Below are 8,678 nucleotides of genomic sequence, written 5' to 3'. Positions count from 1 at the left end.
CTGTCTTTTTTTTCTGACCTCCTTTCAGCTGATTTAGGGCCACAGACCTCATCAACGTTGACTGCACCAGGAATTAATGAGCCATATACTGTAAAAGCCAAACAGTGCAACATTTTTAATGAAGCTCAATTGCAAAAAATGTTTTTTAGTCCAAAATACATTGAACTAAGTAAAAAAAATAAAATAATATTGTCCACAAAGATGGCCATCTCTTATAAAGCCATACTTCCCAAGAAGCAACAGTCCGAATGGAACATGGTGACATGGCATGGTTCAATGAAGTCGAGGCGTCAGATAAGGCTGCATCCTGTCATCATTTCGCTCCGATTCCTATGCAGAAGCTATATTCAGGAAGGGTGGACGTGCCTAAAAAAGCAGGAATCAAAATTGCTGGACAAATCATCCACAATCTTAAATATGTAGACGATACAATATTGATAACAACAAGCGTAGATGGAATGAAGGATTTATTTCAAAGGGTCAAGATGGAAAGCGGATGGAAAGCGTGAACATGGGACTGCTACTCAACACAAAGAAGACTAAGATAATGATTATTGCCAGGTAAACTGGAAGTGGTAAAGTCCTTCAAACTAATCAAATCAATGAGAACTCAAGATGCAGCGACAACAACAAAAGTCAGTGGGAGAATAGCTATGGGAAATCAAAAAGGAAGTCATTGGACGAGGCCTTCAAGTCGAGAAACATTTCACTGACGAAGAAGCTCGTAAATAGTTTGGTCTTTTCTGTGATAACATGAGGACACAAAACCTGGACGGTAAAGAAACAAGATAGAAGAAAAATCGATTCCTTCGAAATGTGGTGCTGGAGAAGACATGTTACTCAAAGCAAGGATCACCAAGCTACTTTGAACACATCATACAAAGAGAGCGATCACTAAAGAAGGACACCATGGTCGGAAGAATAGAAGCAACAAGGTGAAGATCAGCAATCTGATGGCTTGATACTATCAAGATCATGACTGTGGTGGTGGACCTATCTAGATTGATCATCCATCAATTCACCATGGCTCGAGATTGAGCCGAAGGCCGTGAAATAACAATAAGTAACTTTTCCAGAACATCTTAGCAACTACTGAGACCTTCAAGTTGGCAAATTCCTCAGGTGCAAACAAAATTCTCATGAAACCGCCTGGAAAGTTTCTTGTGGCAATTGAACAATTTGGAGGTGGGAAACGGCACAGAAGCCAGTGCAGGAATGGATGTAGTTTCTAAAAGGGGTGTGAGGCTTTAAGCAACACACATATATCTTGCAAATCTTCTCACTGAAAAGTTGAGTATGGGCTATTTCTAAAGTTGCAACCTTTTTTGTGGCTCTACAACAGCTAACAAGCGGAACAAATAGGCATTTTACACCTACATTTCCTATGAGGGTCTATGTATCTCTGTATTAACTCACATCCCTGCTCCATTCTAGCTTCCATCTGCAGTGGCATAACTAGAGTCCGATCGTCCCCAGTGCAAAATTTGGACATGGGCCTCCACCTACATGTTGGTCAGATGTATTAGCCATTGTGCAGTTCTTAATCCCATAAAGACAAACATGTTGCACCCCCCCTTCTGTAATAATGTCGCCCCTGGTGCACTAATGTCTCCCATGCTGGGACCCTTCCTAGATTAATGTCCTTCATCCGTTGCCCTTTCCAGTAATCATGTCCCCCATTCTGGGCTTCATACAGTAATAATGACCAAAATCATTTACACAATGTGATTTTCTGGATTTTATTTTTGATATTCTATCGCTCAATGTTAAAATTAACCTACCTGTTGTGAGTTCATTTTCCCCTTCACTACTGAGGCCCGAGGAACTCCCTCTTCTGGTAAAGAAAGGTAGTGAGCCTGATTATCAAACACCTGGGCCTGATGATGATGACTGGCTGAGTGGAGTTACTGACTGGATATAAGACTGCCGATGCCCTTCTGCCCTGCGGGTGATTTCTCTGTGGGATCCTTGGAGACCAGTCTGAATTCCTGCTCTTCTAAAGCTAAGTTTTCTGCTCGGCTTTTTGCATTTGTGCTTTGACTTTGTTTTGCTCTGTTTTTCTGGATTTCTGCCATTCCCTGCTGGGGTGTGCTGAATTCCTTTAGCTCTGTCTTCTGAAAATACCTGAGTGCTGATTTAGTTTTTGAAGCCTAGCTGCTTCAGGGTCTTTTTCCATATCAGCTTGTTGGCTTATGTCTTTGATAGGGTTTTGGCAGATTGCAGACAGCAACCTTCCTTTCCTGTTCTGTTTAGTTAGCTTGGGCCCCATCGTTTGCTCAGCCTATCTTTCTGTCTGTGTGAGTGTTTTTTCATCTTGCTTCACTGTCATTATATGTTGGGGGCTGCCTTTTACTTTGGGGTATGCTCTGGGGCAGTTTAGATTTCCTTTTCTGTCTTTAGGCTATGTAGCTCTCCGGCTGTGATCGAGGGGTCTAGGGCATCGTAGGAACCCCCCACAGCTACTGCTAGTTGTGTTGATAGGTTCAGGGGTCTTGAATCTGATAGTTGCCAACTTCTCTGGTTTTCTGGACGTAGCTTCTATTTTTGTGTCTGCCTCCTACGGTGCCTCAATCATAACAGAATCATGCTCAGGTGTTTGATAATCAGGCTCACTACCTTTCTTTACCAGAAGAGGGAGTTCCTCGGGCCTCAGTAGTGAAGGGGAAAATGAACTCACAACACCTACCCTTAAAATTCTAGACTGTTCATGTCTTTGTCAGTGAGCAAACTTACAAAATCAGCAAGGGATCAAATACTTATTTCCCCCACTGTATATATTAGCATGGGGTGGATGTTTTTTTTACATAATTTTTAGACTTTTCCTAATTGTTACAACCCCCCCCCTGCATTTTACCATCTTGCACTCATTATATAGAATGGTAAAATTCAATACACATGCAGTCATCACAAGGGGGAGCTCACTACACATGGATTTATGCAGTTGGGATGTTTATAAATCTGCAGCAATCTCCCCCTAGTGGCCAATGAGGTCTAGCAGAATTTTAGATTCACACTGAGACCTCCTAATACATTGGACCCTCGGGCATCACAGAATTGCCTGTGTGGTCATTTTTGTATGATATAGACGTTCTCAGGGCAGGGCTGTATAATAGAGTGATACTGTGTAGATCCGGCGGCAGTAATTGTGGTTTTTAATAAGAATTTGTTGGGTAGGTCAGAAGCCACAAGTTTCTATTCACTGGTGTCTTGAAAAGCTCCTGAAATAAGTATTTAATGGTGAGGCTGAGAAGTTTTCAGTTTCAGTGCAGGGCATCGTGTATGGAAGCTACATAATCTCTGTCCACCCACCAAGACGGCTAAGCCCATGTGCGACCCACGGGCAGTGACTGAAGACGAGTGTTGGAGGTAAGTGCCTGTTGTATCTGGGAAAAGTGATTGTAAATGGCCAGAAACTCTAGCACCACGGTATAGTTATATACTGTCTATATCCTGACCTGCTCCTACAACCGTATGTTGTGCTTATATCTAAGAGGCATCTACAGCGTGCATAGTCCTGTAGGCTCCGGTCTATCTGACAGCTCCAGACACAAGCACACTGCATAGTGATCACGTCTGATGGACCATTAAAGGGGTTGCACAAGCTTTGGCCTAAAGTCTGCAATTACTGTATGTGACTGTAGACTTGTGAATCATCACAGCGCAATGTTAGGATTTTCCCGCAGTCATTTGACCATAAGTATGCGACGTGTGTACTTCCGACCACATTCCAACTAGACGTGCTGCTCAATTTATTTGTACTAAGTAAAGCTGGATAAGTCTAGTCGTCACGTGGCCATATGTATGCAAATCCCGTACTTGTAGTCAAGCGCACGCCTGCTCCAGTGTCTGCACTGGAGAATCCTAACAGCACGCACACTGCACAGCCTGAGGAGTCGCAAGTCTGGAGTCACTGAAAGAGGTTGCGGACTTGAGCCCCAAGCCTGGAAAACCTCTTTTAATGTATTTTTCTCTTAATGATTATTGCAGTCAACTATGTCACTAACAATATAAGTCTAAGACGATGTGCACACACTGCGGATTTGGATCTGCGGAACCGCAGCTAAAACCGGAGGTAAAATGACCTGCGGTGTCGCCTGCAGTTTTCACCTCTACAATGGAGATGATAAACCGCAGCGGAATCCGCAGAAACGTGACATGTCATTTCTTTCTGCGGATTCAAAACCGCAGCTTTTCCGCAGTTAAAAATCCGCAGTGTGTGAACAGCAGATTGTAAATCACATAGACTTACATGCTACTGTACACCGTCTGCAAAACTGCTTCAGATCCACAGCGGCCAAAACCGCAGCGTGTGCACATAGCCTAATGGTCTATTAAGTATCCTAGACCTGTTAGTGTCAGGCATATTCTAACAAAAAAGCTGATATTAGACTTGATATACCTCAATGTAATGCAGCCGCTGCTTCAAAGAGTGAACGGAGATTCCACCTCCGGGCCCTGACGCGCACATTTGGCCCTGCTTCTTCGGGTGGCGTGGCGGAGGTGGAATCTCTCACACACTCTCTTAAACAGCCGCTGCATTACATTGAGAAATATCAAGTCTAATATGAGCTTTTTCGTTAGAACATGCCTTAGGCCGGGGTCACACTTGCGAGAAACTCGCGCATCAATACCCGGCACTGCTGCAGGCACTCAGGACCAGAGTGTGCGGCTCCGTGTATTTCTATGCAGCTGAGCATTCTGGTCCGAGTGCCAGTGGGAGTGCCGAGCATTGAGAGGCGAGACTCGTGCGAGTTTCTCGAAAGTGTGACCCCGGCCTAACGCTAACAGGTCTACACACGGTGGCTCAGTGGTTAGCATTGCAGCGCTGGAGTCCTGGGTTCGACTACCACCAGTTTGTATGTTCTCCCCGTGTTTGCGTGGGTTTCCTTCAGGTACTCCAGTTTCCTCCCACATTCTAAAGACATACTGATAGGGAATTTAGATTGTGAGCCCCATCAGGGACAGTGATGATAATGTGTGCAAACTGTGAAGCGCTGCAGAATATGTTAGCGCTATATAAAAAAATAAAGATTATTATTATTATGATACTTAATAGACCATTAGACATATATTGTTAGCGACAAAGTTGTCGGCACCATAGATATGGTAGTTGGGCACCACCATGTGGCTAATTATGAATACTACATTTGAGCTGTGCACGAATTAATGTTTTTATCTGCCACTTTAGCTAGTTGTCTTTGATATTGGCTAGGCGCTACAGGTTACGGTCTGCACAAGAGTTTTTTTACGGACCTGATTCCTATTACCAGCAATTTCAAAAGCTGATAATTTAGCAAGTGTGCAAAAACTGTGACATATATTCCAGCACGGACACTTTAAGATCTTGGCAATTTTTTTTTTTTAGGTGGGGGGGGACTTCATGAAAAATTGATATCCAGGCTGCTACCTATTTCATATATATTGAGTGGATTTTCCAGCTCCCCTTTTTTCTTTACACCTTTCCTGTTTTTAATTATGTCATTATTTTAATTAATGCAATAATACAAATTTATAATTTTATTCCATTTCATTTTGTCACTTCTAATTTTTGCACATAGGCACCAAAAATTTTGGATTCCTTTGGGAAATAATTTTGTTTATAGATTTCTGACTATATAGAAGTGCCACTCATTCATATGAGTAATTGTTTATTGGGGACAACAGATTTATATCCATTCATAAACATGTATGCGCTTGATTCGCATATTGGACCAAACCTGGTCGTTTTCTCCCTTTTTTTGATGACTGTTCCATATGGCTATAATGTGTCCAAGCTCCGTTCAAATGAATGCCATAGTTCGCGAGCCAGTCATATCCGCAAACTTCAGACATGACTGCATTTTGATTTTGGTGCACTCCATCTGTTCCTCCAAAAGGTGGACCGGAGCGTGTGCCATGTGCCAATGAAAAGATTCGGTCCGATTCTTGAAGGAGGTTTCAGCAATTTTCTGTCATTTCTAATGTTACTGTGGTACTAGCAGGTACGCAGGATGCAGTGTTCAGACGCGAGACGGTTTTGTTTTTGGTAACAACTTTTATAGGTTTATAGGTAACTATCCGCAGGGATAGTCTAAGCAACCGACCAAAATAACAGGAATTGTCCTCACAGGGACTCAATACAAGCCAACACGGAAATCTAAGAACACGACTAAGTCCGGCAATGCCGGTCACTATAGGGATGCAGTATGGCCGACTACGGGTCCTTAACTATATAGTGTCAGTTAACGGGCTCGACGTCTCTCGGCGTCCCGGACGATGGTTCTTCGGCGTAGCAGCCGCTGGGCCCAGCCGCTAAACATCTTTCATAGTCTTCGAGCGTTCCAATGCTCCAGTGAAGCAGGGGCAAAACAAGCCCTGGAGGAGTCCTTGGACAGATGGGCCGCAGCCCCCGGATAGGGGCAAGCAGCGGCGTGCGGGGTGGCGGCTGGCAGGCCACCTCCGCAGCCAGCGACTGCAATGGAGGACCTGCGGCGAGCAACGGCCCGGCCCTTGCCGCGGACTGGAGCGGGACAGTGGTGGCCGCCGATGGCACAGAACTAGCCGCGGCCACGGGTAGAAGCGGGGCGGCTGCGGGAGACAGGCCGCAGCCTCAGGCTGAAGTGAGGCGGCAGCGGCTGCTGGTGTCCGCGGGCAGGCCGCAGCCGCGGGCAGGAGCGAGGCGGCTATGGCCGCTGGTGTCCGTGGGCAGGCCGCAGCCGCGGGCAGGAGCGAGGCGGCAATGGCCGCTAGTGACCGCGGGCAGGCCGCAGCCGCGGGCTGGAGGTTGGCGGTAGCGGCCGCTGGTTGACGCGGGGCAGCAGTTTTCGGATGGTCATCTCGGCGCCGTCCCACTAATGTCCAGGGGAAGTATCTCTCCTGTCTCTGGCCTCATTCCTGGGTCCGGTAAGTCGCTTTGGCTCAGTCGCTCCCACGGTCTCCTGCTCCTTCTGTCTCGTTCTGCTGACTCAGTGACTCGCGTTCCCCGCCCCTTTTATATTGGCTCCTCCCCAGCCCACCTGTCAGTCTCCATGGTCCGTCCCTGAACTCTGTCCCCTGGAAAGTTTCCCCCGGAAATCAGGTGACGGTCCCCTTGGTTCCGACCCAAACACTCGGCGGGGACCCTCTCTCCCACACTGCAAAATGTTTGCGCAACTCGAACGTGCGCAAAAATGGTGCAGCTTTTGGCATTTCTATGTCAGTCCCAGCCTTCACCAAAATGGACGAAACTAGAATGGGATGGGGCCAAGCCCACCCGTCTAGTGCATGAAATTTTACTCCACTTGACTTGTGTAAATTTTGCCAGAAATATAATCCAGTCACATCAAATACATACTCCATTGAGACTGGAGAAACATTTCTGGCAAAGGCGCTCGTCAGTTGTAGACTGCACCTAATTTGTAGAATGCCCTGTTACGGGCTCGCTGAACACACCAAATAATAAAGAAGGCATAAGGTGATGGTAACTGCTGCTCGGTAATGGCGGATGTTATATGGCAGTACAATAGAGGAACACAAAGGGTTAACTTCACCCAGTGTGTACAGAGGCGGACTCTGTTATCTCACAGAGCCGCCCGACCACCAAACACAAATGCCGCAGCCTGTTTATGCTCACAGAGCTCGGCAGTGAGAGCGCTAGTGTATAGACACAGGACTCTACCCCTGAGACACTGGCTTAGAGTCCCTCTAGTCACACTAGCACTCGGCACTGCAACTGTGATGCCAGGACGAAACAAATTAATAAATAAAGCGCACTATGTGCGAACTGCACCACTCTGGTGGACGCCACTAACCACCCGGACAAGGGAGGAAAGCGCTAGACTTGCACACGGCATCACACTGACGGATGCAGCTGCTTAATGCGGTACTGAAGGTGCCCAGAGCTGGACGGCACCATATGGCGCTGAGTGAGGTGCTGAGACGTGGAAGCACCGTGGCACAGACCAAGCCACTAGTAGGCGCTGACTCTCTCTATAGCCCTTTAACATTGGAGGGGAGTCATAATGAGTCAGTCACCAGTTTCATGCATTCATCATCACTCACACAAAATACAATAAGAGTTTACACTAGCGCATGGCCGTGCAACTCTTTTATAGCGGCGTCCTTCCGGGACCTTCCCAGTGGACCAATCCGAGCAGGAACGGGACCTGCGCATGTGACCTCCGACCTCCAATGAGAGGTCGTCTCACTGGCATGCTCAGTAAGCAAAAGACAGGACTTAGTCCCAGAAGCGTCTGCTCGCTGCTGACTTAAGCATGGTGCTACAGCAGAGCCTGAAGGAGCAACCAGATGCCTAGCATTAGCCTGGGCAAGACACCGGGACTGATGTCTTTGCTGAGCAGGAATCTCTGCGGCCGCAGAGGAATGGCTTGAGATTCCCCCTGTGTAGTGGGGGAAACTCGATGCCTAACATGCCCCTTAATAAGTTTGTCACACCTTACTCCATCGCTGCCTTCATTACGATCAGAGTGCCCAACTCCAGTCTTAATAAATCAGGCCCTACATTCTTTGCAAATTTAATAGATCAGTGTATGTTCAGAACAAGGTTTATAAGGGTGAGGTTGGGAGAGTTTAGGGTGGAAGAACATGAGCAGAGTCTGGACCTCAACCATATCAAAACATTTGGGTTGATCTACAACAGAGGTTGTGAGCCCGGGCTCTCCTCCCACATCAGTCTCTGACATAACAAATGCTCATCTGGA

This window comes from Dendrobates tinctorius, unplaced genomic scaffold (genome assembly GCF_039654945.1).
Source record: "Dendrobates tinctorius isolate UK_male_01 unplaced genomic scaffold, ASM3965494v1 ptg000084l, whole genome shotgun sequence".
Lineage (NCBI taxonomy): Eukaryota > Metazoa > Chordata > Amphibia > Anura > Dendrobatidae > Dendrobates > Dendrobates tinctorius.
This window is presented reverse-complemented; position numbering follows the sequence as displayed.